Below are 15,190 nucleotides of genomic sequence, written 5' to 3' on the forward strand. Positions count from 1 at the left end.
AAAAAAACACACCATTAATGTCAAGACAGTAGCGATATTCCGCTCACCTGCTGCTGCAGCGAAGAGCTGTTGCTCTGATCGGTCATTTTTCTAGAAGGCAAAACAAGATAAAGAACACTATGGAGTCAAATGTGTACATACATAACATCGATTGGGTGCATCTTCCCTCCAGTACCTGTCAATGGCGCATATGTGAGCTACATGAATTCGTTTGTTAGCCAGCTAACTAATACAAGAAATAACAATTTTAACCAACACAGGGGAGCAGCGCACTGCACCATTCTTGGCATATAATGAAGTAGTTTAGTTGTTCATTGTTGTCATATAGCCACAATATTCCAAAGCATGAGATGAAATTACGTCCGTGGCGCCAGAAATGACGATAATGACTAGACTGCTTTAGCATGAAATCAAATGCCAGCTAGCTAGAAAGCTAAATATGTGATGCTAATCATAAAAACAGGTTGGATGACCATCGTTTAAACAACAATATTTGAAAGAATGATGAAGTAACATAATACTTACCTTGTAATAGCAAAAACCAAAAGAGACTGAAGTATTCTTAATATGTATGTTGGTTGGCGACGATGTGTCCTGCTTGTATCCTTCCGCGAGTCCCGCCACCGTCGTTCGCTAAACCAATGAGGTTGCGCTCCAATCCGCTCAAATCCTTCTCACTTGATTGGTCAAAACAACCCTTCATTACACCAGAGCCCGCCCCCTTCTTTACGAGTACAAATCACGGCGCTCTACAAGTACAAATTAGTTTTGCTCCATTTGTAGCGCGACAAATGGGGCAAAACTCACGTCACTGAACAGCAGCAGAAAACCCACTTGTGACTCCTAGTGGAGACTTCTTTGACTACAAGTTGTCATTTCTACAGGTACAAATCACAACTTTTACAGATACAAATTTATAGTTTTTGTACAGGTACAAAAAATTTTTTGTACAGATACAAATCATGACTTTTGCAGGTACAAATTTGTCTTTACAGATACAAATTTGTTTTACACATACACATTTTTTTTTTACAGGTACAAATTTATTTTACAGACACAATTTTTTTTTACAGGCACACTTTTTTTTTACAGATACAAATCACAAATTTAGACTTTTTTTCTACAGGTACAAATTTTTTGCACAAGTTAGTTTTGCACCATAGCTAGCGCTAGCAGATCTCACTTTAAGGTTTTAATGTGCAGTAAAAGAAAACAAAAACAAAGAAAAGTTTGAGTAGGCTCTAAATCTCAATTGTGTATAGCCCTCGTTGCTACAATATACAGTAAGGTGTTTGTCTATTCTGTCGTGGTGGTGGGGGTGGGGGAGAGGAGATACAAATCACGACTTTTACAGATAAAAATTTAGACTTTTTTCTACAGGTACAAATTTTTTGCACAAGTTAGTTTTGCACCATATTTACCTCCATATTCAAACACATCAAATACGTTTCAATACATCGCCAGTATTAACGTGATGTAGTTTAGGATGGGGAAAACTTGCAAAATCTAACTTATTTAGCATTATACATCAGACTAAAAATAATTGCCGTGCAACACTTACCTCAGACGAAATGAAATGGGACGAGACCATCGTCGAGAACCTTCTAAAATAGTCTCATTCAAGCGTCTCTAATTGGCCACAGCACAGACAAGCAGAAAACGACCAATCTGGGAAAAGAGATAGGACAACACGAACTCCAACTATCAGCAAGAGGGGTCCGTCGTCTAGAACCTTCCAAAATCAAGCGAATGTCATTGGCCACAGCACAGACAGGGAAAAAAACGGACCAATCAGGGTTAGGATTAGAAAAAAACGCGCGAGAGAAGACAACGCGAAGTCCCAACTATCACAAGATGGGTTGCAGCCGGATGGTGAGGTTGGAGCGCGCTGCATCCGAGGAGACCAGTTTAAGGGGGCAACTGCGCTGCGTGCAGCTGCAAGGTTCAATAATGCGGATTGTGTCATACAACACTCGCGGGTTGCGAGTAGGACATACTGCTACATACAGGACAGGCTGTCTGGTGGTGGATGCGCTGCTTGACCAATTGTATGTGTTTTTTGCACATCAACATACAAAAATAAATACATATAAAAAGATAAAAATTGTAATTCAAACATCCACTTTTTTAACCACTAAAAAGAACCAACCATTGTCTAATTCATATCTTTGTTTTCAGTGTTAAGGGAGTGACACATTTTAATTACTATGCATTTAAAATAATGTGATGAATCTGTTATTTTAATTTCAGCAATTATCACCTGTCTAAATTATTCAACACAGACAAATCTTTACAAGTGATGAAATGTTTCTACAAAATATCCAGTATTATATATTTTATTATTGGCTACATTGTACATGTCACTGATTTTTTTTTTTTTTAAGTATATTGAACATAAAACAATCTAGTTAAATGAACCTTCCAATTTGAATTTGTTGATTTACACCATTAACCAAATTTTATTAACATCTTACAAATTCCTTTTATATGTCTATGTGTGCCCTGAGGAAACTGTGGAGACAACATGCGCACAGTCACTGTTTGTGCATCTTGAAGAACTCATCAATATCACAAAAGAAAACATTTACTTTAGCAAAGGAAATGGACAATTTTTAGTATTAAATAATCAACCATAATCAGCAAAAAACACAGTAATAGTCACGCTACAAATTTGGAAAATAATCAAATAAAAACATTTTGTGACTGAAAAGTCCTGGCTGTACCTAATCAATTGGCCAAGATGGCCGCCGCCCTGGGTGGGCGGAGTGGCGAGAATCCAGGGTGTACCTAATTAATTGACCAGAATCCTGGGTGTACCTAATCAATTGGCCAAGATAGTAGTAGTAGTAATAGTATTTGCAATAGTAGTAGTCGTATATAGGCCAAGCCTTGAGTACACCAAGAAAAAAAGGGGCTGAGTTGAGCTCAACAGTGAGAGATGATTGGCTGAGGCAGTTGCTATGCAAAAACGACAGATCATTCACGCACACACATTTGATTTTAACTTGTTGCGAGACGTCACGCACCCACATTCCATTGATTTTGTATAGGATACGCTCACCTCAAACAAAAGCCTCTCACGACCTAACGGTTGAAGATGCAGATTCCAGAAATGGCTCGTTAGAACGGCAAGGGTTTGGGGTACGCGAGCATGTTCTCAGTTTTTTAATCGGATGAAAAATGACCAACTTAGGAGCAGGTTGAAAACTTATGATTGATCGAAAATGAAGAGGGAAAAACGGCGAAAATAACATTGAAAAGAGATCGAAATAGTCCGACTTCTCCTCGCTTAAAGTGAAAATAAAGGTACTAAATGACACCTTAGCCAAATAAAACTTAGTTTTTCAGAAAGCAGAGGCTTGTGGCTACAAAATGTGCCAATTTGATGTCTAGTGAGCAAAGATTGTGGCCATGGTGACGAGTTGAAGTGAAACTTTTGGAAATAGATTTTTTTGTTCCCGTCACTGAAGCCTTAATTAGTCACACTCTAAATAGGCGACTTTCACCCCTTTGCTCACTGTCTTTGAACCCGCACAGGGGGGAGAGCTTTCATTCCTTAATTTTTTTTTTGACACTGAGCTAAAGATGACAAAAATTCCAACAAAATGAGCTAAAATTCATATCGGTCGGTCAACGTATGTGCGCGCAGCGTGTCTTGGAAAAAGGTGTTTGATTGGAGTTGATGTCTTTCGGATTCCCATTCATTCCTATGGGACTTTATTTGGGAGTTTTTTGGGAATAGCGTCCCCATGGTAACTGGGAATTCCCTTGCGGAAAAATCGGTGGAAGATTAAAAAAAATAATAAAAAGAAGAAGAAGAATAATACTAGAAAAATTTCCGCGGAAATTTTGAATGGGCCTGCTGACTCTTGCAAGGTGGAAAGATGCATGCTCTGAACTGTTTGCCAAATGTTGGTGTACTTTACCTCTCAATTTGTGTCAGCAGGAATAGAGTTCAGGACAATTTGTAATAACTGCAGTTATTACATGTGTAATGGCTTCCCTTATGTCTTGATTGACATTTTAGTCATATCAAAAGGGAATCAGTTTAATTTCTTGCTTATAGTGTAAGTGATTAACTAAAATATAAAATGCAATATACTGTATCATGGAGCAAATACAGTATGAATGCAGTGTTTAAATTTGACATTGCATATTAAAAGGCATGTTGGTGCTGATCAATATTGCAGGAATATTACTCCAAAGTACATGTAAAACGGCTCTTAAAAGAGCCGTTTTGGGTCTTTGTTACACAGCATCTTCATCTTTTCCTCAGCACACAAAGGAACAAGTTGTTAGAAAATAGGCAGCAAAACTGAACAGTTAAAACTTAATCTAAATACTCATCCAATACACATGTGACGGTTTTTCAGTGAGGAATCCTGTAGAATAAATCATTTTGGTCTACGTTTGCGGGATCCCTTTTTTCATCTTTTCTCTCCACCAGTTGTACCGGACATAACAACCTTGATATCCTTGGCCATGTCAAGTAGCGCCCCTTGCTGCGCTCCATCCACCTGTATTGCATGTGAAAATGAAAAATGAGTGTTCAATGTTTGCCTAGATCAATTCAGTAATCAATCATCACTTACCATCACAGTTCATTCCTTACCATCGCAGTTCCTCACTGACACCAACACTTTTCATTGTGTTATAGTCACAATCACAATAAGGACAAACAAAACATTCAAGTCCAAATGCACGATGTCCTGCTAACAGAAAAGCACAGTGATTAAAAGTACCGTCATACAACACTGCTCAAAATAAGGGAGCGCTTAAATGGCATATCCCATGTCTTAAATTCAATTTAAAGCTCAATAAGTTTAGAACTAACTAAATGATAAATATGTCTACAAAAAAAATGATTGGCCGCTCTGATTTTGAGTGTAGTTCTGTTATGACACAAATTTTGAACGAGCAAAGGATTTAACTTTTCAGCCTTTACAATTTAAAGTACAGTATCCCCCTCTTTTGAGCAGTGGTATGAAAGGCTCAATAACATTTGCAAAGGCACACTTGTGAAAATGGTGCCCTTGCGATCTACAATGAGCTGACACAAGAAGTTAACACACAGTAGACCGGACTGTGGTAACTGTAATAAGTGTGCAGAACGCCTGATTGAACACAACAATCTGGGCGAGATATGTAAATGTGATCAATCAGTGTCTGCTTTCCAGTTGTGGCCTGGGTGATCAGCTGTGAAAAGCCTCTGGACTGAAACAAGTCCAGAATGGATTTCTTTCCCTTTGAAAGCAAATCCTCATTAAAGTCTCCGCAAACAACAATAGGCTGGCAGTCCATCACGGCCAAGGCATCCAAGAGACTTCCAAGGTTTGGAAGAAAGGTGCCAAGACTCAGGTTGGGTGGCCTGTAGACCGTAGCTATCAAAGCCTGGACGGGAGCGTCAACCCTGATGACAGCAAATTCCAGGTCAACCACAATCCGAATAAACCGACGGGGCTCCGCTCGAAGACAATCGCGATAATAGACTGCGACTCCGCCACCCTCTTTTTGGGCCACGTCCAGTCTATTTGAATACGAAACTTGTCTGTTGCGCACAAAAGTGCTGCATCCCTCCAGTTGCAAGGGAGGGGGGAAGAAGGATCCAGACAAATGAGTTTCAGTGAGGCAAAGGACATCTGCCAGCCTCAACTCATGATGAGACTTTAAGTCGTCAATATGAGATGGAAGGCCCTCGGTGTTGTGATGAACAATGGTCAAGGTGGGAAAAGCAGTTTGCGGCATTTTGGAAAAGTACAACAATGGTCTTGTACTTTGGAAAGAAGCGCGCGTCATACTGTCCATTGCCGTCGTGATGTTGGGATTGGCATAGATTTTGGATTCGTCAAAGTCTATGACCCTCAATCCCTGAAGTGACGTCGTGCGACTTAGGGCAACATAGGCCATTCCAGGTTCAAACACACGCTTAAGAGACACCACTGCAGAGGTCATCGTCATGCCTTGCACTTTGTGAGCCGTGCATCCAAAGGCAAGCTTCATGGGGAATTGCCGCCTGACCACGCCTTTCATGCCCAGGTTTTCCTCCGACCTTTCGATATAGACCAAGTCATCCGTCGGCCCCAGAATTTTATGGCGCAATTTCTGGCCCGCTTCGGGATTGTCTAGCCTCAGTCCGAGCAAGGTCACTTTCTCCGCCGACCCCTTTGGGGCGCTTTGAACAATGTTGCCTATTGTGCCAAAGGTCCCGTTCACCAATCCGTCCTCGACATCCAACTTCCAAAGAAGCATAACCCGTGCTCCTACACCAGCTTGAAGGGCATCCGGTAGATCCCTTCTCGACCCCATGATCACAGTGACCATCGCCCCCGACCGTGGGCTCTTCCTGTAGTCCTCTGCGGGAATATTGACCACAGTCAATTTGAGAGCAGCCACAGTTGCTGCATTGTGCCTATCCACCTCTTTATTGGTGGCAAAGATATGCAGAGTATACGCAGGGAGGTCTCGCGCATCCGTGACAGCCGTGGTGAGTAACGCCCTGTCACCATCGCCGAGTGGATCAGCCTTCCCCTTCTCCCTGATCCTGTTCAAAAGCGACGTCGTCTTTTTGCCGCATGATTTGAGTAAGCTTGACCATCTGAAAATCTGTCCAGAGGTCAAGAAGATCGTTGTCAGAAACGCAGAGGGGTTTGGACCTTCCGAGGGGTGGCAGTTGGTAGAAGTCCCCAACTGCAAGAACGGAGATGCCCCCAAATGGTCTCTGGTTGCCCTTGATTTGCTGAAATCTCCAGTGGACATAGGCAAAGAGTTCCTTGGAGACCATGGAGATCTCGTCGATGATCAAAATTTCCACGTTGCAAAGGGTTGCTCACAATGCGTCCAACGTATTCCCCAGCGCTTGGTAAGGAGGCTTTAGAGTCCTGGGGAGTTTCAAGAGGGAATGAAGAGTTTTCCCTGAGATGTTGTAAGCCGCCGTGCCAGTAAACGACGTCAGCAGCACAGCAGGCTTGGCCATATCCACTTCGCTGCGGAACCTGGGAAGCTGACGGAGAATCTTACTGGCCTCCTGGTAAATGCACTTGATGACATGCGATTTACCACAGCCAGCTCCTCCGGAGATGAAATAAAAGAAGGGCTCGAGGAGACGATCCGAAACGCGTTTCAAACACCACTCGCGCACAGCGTAAAAGACGGACGCTTGCGTTTCATTGAGACTGCGGTACATGTTCCTCACAAATTCGGCGCTCAACTTTGGCGCCTCAAACGCCGGCAAGACCGCGCCGCTACCAGGAGCGTCCTGGTAGGCTGGAACCTCATCTTGCGGGTCTTCCTGTAACGGATTAGATTCGCGTTCGGCAACACACTCCAAACGCTCTGCTTCTACCACCGGCGCAAAAGTGCTCCACGCGTTGAGAACCGCACGAAGCTCTTTCAATTTTTCGAATGCATTGTCCACGGTCTTTCCCCGTCCTTCGTACCGCCCCCGATTGCGGTCGAATATAGCCCGCACCCGACCGAACTTTGATTCCCGGGTACCGTAGAACTCCTCGTACGTTTTGAGGTTTTCAGACCTGAGCTCGGCGTCGTCTCTGTGGGGGAGGTACAATTTAAGATGGGTCCTGTAATACTTCTCAGCATACTTTTTGATTGAGAAGCGAGTGAATCTGATGACGGCATCTTTTCCAATCCGCTTCTGGATGAATCCCTTGCCGTGTGAGAGGGGAATGACATTCTTGCCCTCAGTCTGCTGACCGTAGACGACCCGGTATTCGGATGCGAATTTGGCGAGACACATCCGCTCAAACATTGCCGTTCTAGGTCTTGCCACATATTTGTCTGAAAGACCAGACATCCACACGTTGTCTGCGTCCGGTTGCATGGTCCTCAGTCTACTCATGGGTAGACTCAATTTCACGCCATCCTCAGCAGTCTGGATGAAAACTACGCTGCGCGAGCACTTCTTCAGAGGGAGACTGCATGTCCGCGCCACCGCTTCTTGAGCACTCACCTCTCTGTGCTTGGAATACGCCGCCATTATTTTCCTCATCTCGTCCTTTTTGTCGACAAGAGGCTTTGTCTTCAAGTCTTTGACAACAGACGTGAGGAACTCTGACATCTCGTGCTCCGGTTTGGAAATGTACGACATCATGTACATGAGACACGCGACGTCATCGAGCACGTACTGAATATCCATGTTGGCGTTCCATGCCCGCAGCAGATGTGGGTTGTAAGCATTTATCCAGCTTTCCGTTGGAGCACGCTTCAACATGACAACCATTCCGGAGGTCAGATTAGTGACGCTGTCCTTGTAGCTGTCCATTGTCAAATTGGCCTTTTTGAGAAGCTCCGGCAAGTCCTTCGGGACATCCGCGTCCATGAGGATCTCTCTGATGCGTTAGAGCTCTTCTTTAGCCTCCCTTTGTTTTTCGGTGAGGCGAGCCGATTTGGCCGCCTGCTTCCCATGCTGGCCTTCCACACTCTTGTCCGTTGGGACGTCTTCAGTCTCCGTCTGGAATGGCAACGTGATGGTGGTTTGGTCCATCCAAATCTGCAAGAAACGTTTCCTTTCCGACAAGACTTTGTGTGGTTTTTGCTGTGTGCCTGAACGCTGGTGACAATGTCGTGCAGTTCAGGGTCCTCAATCGGGTCTGGTATTTTGCAAGTGATGTACTTGTCGATTAAGTCAATGGCTTCTTGACAACATCTGAGGTCGGGTTCTTCGATGACTGGCGCACCCTTAATCCAGAGCAGCATGTGAGCGTGCGGACTTCCTCTGGCTTGAAATTCTACACGATAGAAGTGGTCTTTTACCGGACCGAGAGGCTGTGCAGGAGACAGGATGAATGCCATAAGAGCATCCATCCTTTTCTCAAAAAGGCGCATCACTGTGACCGGATTGCTGCGAAGAACATCGCATTTGGCATTCCAATCGAGATGGGAAAAGTCCCCTTGTTCGCCTTGCTGCGCTTTGACTATCTCGATTACTTCAGGCCATCTCATTTCCGCAGCAGAAAAGGTAAGGAAGAATGTGGGGTTGCCCAACTGCCTGGTCATTGCATGGAGGTCCCTAAGGGCACCCTCCCAAAAAGCCGGCGTGCCTCTCAAGGGCTGCATGAAGCGCATCGCATGCTCTCTTTGGATGAGCTTCTCCAGTTCATCTTTGTCCTGAAGCATCCGGTTTGAAATCTTCCTCCCATCCCAAATGAGGGCTATCCCCTTGCGGGCCTGAATGGACATGCTGTTGGTGGCCAGATGCGTTTCTGTCACAAACTGCGCAAAGAAAAGGTAACTTTGATCTTTGGCAAATCGAGTGTCAACGGAGAATAACCTTGCATTGAAATACAAACTGGGTGACAGCTTAATTTCTCTCGCCTCATCGAGTGAGTTCTGTCCTGTTGGGAACTGAATGGGAAAGGCCATGGCTTCGAGGTTTGGCACGGCAAAAAATCCCACCGGCTTGTTTCCTTGGGCAGGAGCGATGCTAAATATGCCGTCCCCATATGACAGCTTTTCCTGCGCGATGTCAGGAGGCTGCATACAGGTGTCGAGCGTCAAGCCCGGCCTGAGCTCCTCTTTGCTCTCTTGGGGAGTCTGTTGCTCTTTGTTTGCGGGGGTGTCGCTGCTCTCTGGCTGTGCATCGGCCTCAGGGATGTTCTCTTCTCCTACCCCCTCGTCTTCCTCTTCTTGGAGACTTTCAAACTGAGCGCTTTCATCTATAGATACAGTTTTGTATTCTGGATGAATGCGTTTCAGTATCGTCAGTGCTGCCAAGACATTTGTCATGTTGACAGTGTAAAAATGCTGGTAACCTTTGTACACAATGCGGCGCTTCAGCTTCACCTGGAGAAGCTGGGCCTCACTGCGCGGCCTTGGGAGGGAGTTCACTGTGGCTTCCATCTCTGATGGAACGCACACCACAGAACCGTGTACGGCTCTTTGCCGTCCTTTGGGCAACGCAACAATCTTTGCAAAAGGGATGATTTTTGCAATTAGCTGTCGTTCAAGTACATTTAATTCCGACAGCTCTTCGGGAATGGGTGCCAGTGCCAAGTTATTTGCCACCGCCTGGGGTGGCATGCCACCTCTGAACAGATGGTTGTCACAGGTATGACAAATCCACTCCTGCATCCGTTCTTGAGCAACGGTACATGGGGCGGGGAAACTACAAGTGTGAACAAACTGGCCTGTCAAGCACGCAAACGCCACATCAACATCTTTGGTGTATCTGGCTCGTTTGCAATGCTTTACTTGATTGGGGAAAAGCGCACGGTGGCACACTGTGCAGATATACGTCGGCCCATGCCGAACCCTTTCCCGGAAAGAAGCGATGGTGGCTTCCATTTCTGGATCTACGAGTGCCTGCTTCATTTCCACAGAGACGTCTACTACACCGTTTGCCTGACCCTGCTCAATTTCCTGACACTGGGGAATGATGTGACTATATTTCCTTATTATTTTCACAGCACAATTTAACTTGTGGCGAATACGTTTTAGCGCGTTTGAATCACGCCTGTCCTCTTTGTTTTGTAAACAGCGCCTAATATGAGAGAGCCTGAAAGCTGAATCTTTTTGGTACCTTTCTCGCATGTAAATTTTTCTGTTGACTCTGAAAAGATATATCCTTTTTGTACCTCTCTCGCAAGTAATGTTTTCGTTGACTTTGAAAAGAAAGGTCTTTTCTGTACCTCTCTCGCAAGTATCGTTTTCGTTGACTTTGAAAAGAAAGGCCTTTTTCGTACCTCTCTCACCAGTATCGTTTTCGTTGACTTTGAAAAGAAAGGTCTTTTTCGTACCTCTCGCCAGTATCGTTTTTGTTTACTTTGAAAAGAAAGGTCATTTTTGTACCTCTCTCGCAAGTATTGTTTTTGTTTACTTTGAAAAGAAAGGTCATTTCTGTATTTATCTCTTATGTACCTTTTCATCAATATCTTCCGCTTTTGCTGAAAAGCAAGATCGTGTTGGTATTTATCAATCAGATATTGCTGCCGTTTTGCCTTAAAAGCAGAATCACTGTTGTATCTATTCTTCTGATAGAGCTTCTTTTTTCCTTAAAGCACAGATCACTGTGATATTTAGAATTAGATGTAATTGAAAGTTTTCTTTGGCACTTACGAATGGGTTGACGTTCTCTATATAAATGTTTTGCACGCTGACTTTTACTCCATTTAGAAAGATCTATATTAACATGCAGCAGTTTGAGTCCTTGCTGAGGTTCCGGAATATTTTGACTCTCATTAATTTGACTTGCTTGGCTATTTGGCTCAACATGTACCGCACTATGTAGCTCTTGATTTGGTACAATACCGATCACAAGTTGTATCGCTTTACTTGGGGATTCACCTAATTCAATTAGTAGCTCTTCATTTGCCTTTGATATGGTTGTAGTAGAATCCCGATGCGTCTTAATGGAACTGCCATCAATATGAAAAGAGACTGGCACAAACTCATAGGTTGCAAACCGGCTATGTCCTTCAAAAAGCTGACGCAAATGCTCAACCAAGCCACACAAGTGAGAAAAAGTCAACATAATTGCAGTTCCGTTTGGGTGTGGCAAGCCCACTTCAGATCTGGAATGTGAATCAAATAACCCAAAGTATCCTGATGTGTCACGGAATACTGCAAAACACTCTGGATTCACAATCAAGAAAGCAAGAGTGACATTTTGTGACAAGCACTCAAGCTGAGCTCCAAGAGACAATCCCAAGTCTCTTTGGGAATGACCGTCATCTATGACATAACCAACGCTGAGCTCATGCATCTGTACATTATAGACATTGGTGTCCGTCATGACTTGTTTTGGCATCTCCTCGACAGTCAAGTGATCATTCCCAAAGTTATGGTCCAAAATCAATTGCTGTTTAGCACCCACGTAAAGAGAGTCCCCGTGTTCAAGCACCCTGTCAAGGTCAAGCGAATTAAACTGTAACCCCTCAGCGTGGAAGGCCAAGAAAGCGAGAGCCATACAAGAGCCATGTGAATGTGTGGCCCTCACGGATAGCGTGCGTTGAGGAAGTCCCACAGCAGGATCCTGAAATGATTGAAACTATTTTAATTATCTTAAATTCTAACTAATATAATTTTAAACATTTCATATGTTAATGGTTAATGTTGTGAGTATAAAAAAGTTACCTCAGTCCCAGGACGACGGGGGGATGATGGTCTGGAAGGAACCTCCGCAGGGGCTGGCCTTTCCTCTGGCTGAAACGACAAGCAAACAATAATTTTTTAACACACAGCACTTGTGTGAAGGGTCACTAATTTCTGTTTGTGATTTTAAGTAAGACTTCTCAGGGCTGATAAGAATGCAATGCAAACCTGGTGCTCTCTCCGTGTGCTCTTATGGGCTGGCTGCTGTCGTCTGTGCCCTGCGGTGGATAGAGATAGAGAGATATATATTATTAAATATTTTTATTTTTTTTGCTTTTACTGCGAAGCATTGTTACGACAAGAATGGACAATTAACTATACTTTTTTTTTTGTCATGAAGATAGATATGTAAACATAACGGGCAAACAAAATAGGAAAACTGAAATACCTTCTTATCCTTTGGATCCTGGGCAGTCCTCAGGGCTGGAAAGACGAGCTGGAGACAGCTTGTCCATCGCCTCCAACATGGGTGGGCTGAACCAGAGAGGGTTCAATGGGATGTTGCACTGTAAAAAACACAACAAAATAGAAATAGAGAAATGGAATTGTAACATGTGCCATGGTAAAAGGCTGAATGAATCCATGATCACCATCACAAACCTGGAGAGTGCCCATCCACCCAGTGGGCCCACAGGTGACCTCAGAGTCCACAACCGAGCTGCTCTGAAATGACTAGTGACATTATTGCATGTTAGGAGGTTTTCAAAAACATGTTAGGCTTGCGTTTACCTCCTTGGCCTTCCCGACGAGTGTCCAGTCAAAAGGGTTTGAAGGCTGAGGCGCAGTGACCTCACCCTTAACAACCACTTTTGGTCTGAACACTCGAGCTGGTGGCGAACGCTGAGGAGCAGCCGGTGCAGGTGGTGCAGTCCTCTCCATCCGCAGGTTGACGGCAGCCCACAGCAACCGCGCAAGCACCGACATCCCATCGCTGTCACTGAGGTGTACCTTCCAGACATGATCAGAAAAAATATTATACATCTACAAACATACTTTTGATAGGAGGAGCACTAATAAAATGTTTGTTTGTTTTTTGCAGCAACTAATGTACTTACCCCGTCTCTACACCAAGTGAAGATGTGACAGCGGGAAGTGGCCAGCAACAGCGATGGGGCGGCCCAAGTTGTTGCTGGGAGCCAAAATGCAGACCACCTCGGGTGACCGAGGCAAAACAGCATTCAGCACCTCAGCACGCAACTCGGAGGCCCTGGCACCCGGGGTGGACATCACGGCAAACAAGAAACGTCCCTCCGGAATCTTCACAACCCCATCGGCAATGGCTCGCAGGTGGGAGTCACCAACAACCAGGACAAACTGTTACAAAAGAAAAAAAAAAGAAGTAGTAATTGAAAAAAGGAAAGAAGTAATTTAAAAAAATAGACACAAATGAAGGTTGTTAATTTGTTATAAAGGCAGAGTTGATTATAAAACATACCGTGTTGTCCTGGTTCAGTGCTGGAATGACCAGTTTGTGCCTCCGCCCAGTCACAGCTGAAACTGGCCATTCCCAAACTCTGTGGCGCCAGCCAGTGCCTCTGCCTAAAATGATGCACACAGAATACCATGTCAAGTCTCAACTTCAATTGCTGACAATGCACAGTACAAGTACATGTTCCACTTTGAGTGTATATGAACCTGCAAAATATTGGAATTGCTTAAAATAATCGATTGTAAAACTGCTGCAAAAGCAATTAAAATTATGACTGACCTGGTACCAGAGCCTTGGCACAAACAGGGGACACCTAAAACATAAAGCATAGACATTACACAATTGTAGGCATGTGCAGTCTGTCAAGGAGGGGAAGCTTGAGGACCCAAATGCGGGAAGACAGGGCGAGGAGGCAGAGGCTCAATCAAAAAGGGGATTTTAATTTCTACAAAACAAAAGGCGAGATCTAAATTGCACGGAAAAACATAATATGGAGAAAACAAGGCAAAACGGGCAGCATGACATGGGGGGAAAATTCAAGGCAAAAACGGGCAGCATCACAGGGGGAAATACAACAATGACTCGACACAGACAGAGGGGAGACAGCAGACTAAATACACAGACTAACGACACAACAAGACACACCTGGGGCAAGACACAAGTGGCTGAGGGCACTGATTGGATCACACGAGGAAGGGCAGGATCACACTTAAACAAGACCAAGGGAGACACACAAGGAAAACAGAACCCAAAACATGACAGTCACCATAATATAGAGTAAAAAGCAAACATAGGTTGTAATGGTTAAATTAGTTTCAATTAAAATTGACCAGGTATTTTGTACATACAAGTGATGTTAATTCAGGCCAGGTTTATTAATGAAATTCTTAATCACAAAAGAGATTCAAGGACTTAACTGATACTTTTGTTTGTGTCTGAAATGCAGTCACAATTGCTCAATTTTGCTAGAATTTTCTGATCAAATACATGAGCAGAAAGGCAGCAGATTGTACCAGATTAGATTATAGTATAAAGGAAGTATATAGAAATATGTTTTTGACAAAACAATGACATACACTGTTTAGATAGACATGAAGTCTAAAACAAAACATTAGTTGTTAAATATAACCGTCTTAGTTATTATTATTTACATCTGGTCTATGTAACTTAAAAGAAACCATGTGAAATATCTGTGTCCGGGCTCGGCATCTCACAAATTTGTGATCAATGTTAGTGAGTTTATTTTTGACATCAGTAAAATTTTTGAAATCTTGTAGAAAACAGACTTCATCACAATTAAATTCAGAATTAGTTTGACATGAATAAAGCAATGCACAAATATCGCTCAGTCATACACTCTATATTTGTCAAACTATGCCCTGGTGAAGACAATCTTGTGTTGAAACATGTTGGTAGTCCATTTTAAATAAAGGATTTTTTTTACATTACTAATGAGTGTCTTGAATACACAGACTGCTTTTAACATAAGCATTTTAGCATTTTTTTCTGCTTGACTCTATATTTGTAGCCGGAAATAATGTGTATTGCACATTAACAAAGTTAATTGCATTTTGCCTGCTGTGGAACATACCTGGTGGGCAGCCACAGTAGAGGTATGCGGTGGGGAGCGGGCGTCCACAGTGGCGAGCCGACTGG

General features: G+C 43.6%; 1 long non-coding RNA gene across 1 annotated transcript; it reads right to left on the reverse strand.

The window, feature by feature from the left end:
- Positions 1 to 12,551: 12,551 nt before the first annotated feature.
- LOC147180056 (uncharacterized) lies at positions 12,552 to 12,870 on the reverse strand. Its single transcript, XR_015094267.1, has 3 exons — positions 12,835 to 12,870; positions 12,706 to 12,777; positions 12,552 to 12,611 (listed from the first exon to the last, which is right to left on the reverse strand). It is a non-coding gene; the product is annotated as an uncharacterized LOC147180056 (long non-coding RNA).
- Positions 12,871 to 15,190: the final 2,320 nt, after the last annotated feature.

This window comes from Leptonotus elevatus, chromosome 2 (genome assembly GCF_054856555.1).
Source record: "Leptonotus elevatus isolate MCC_2025b chromosome 2, RoL_Lele_1.0, whole genome shotgun sequence".
Classification (NCBI taxonomy): domain Eukaryota; kingdom Metazoa; phylum Chordata; class Actinopteri; order Syngnathiformes; family Syngnathidae; genus Leptonotus; species Leptonotus elevatus.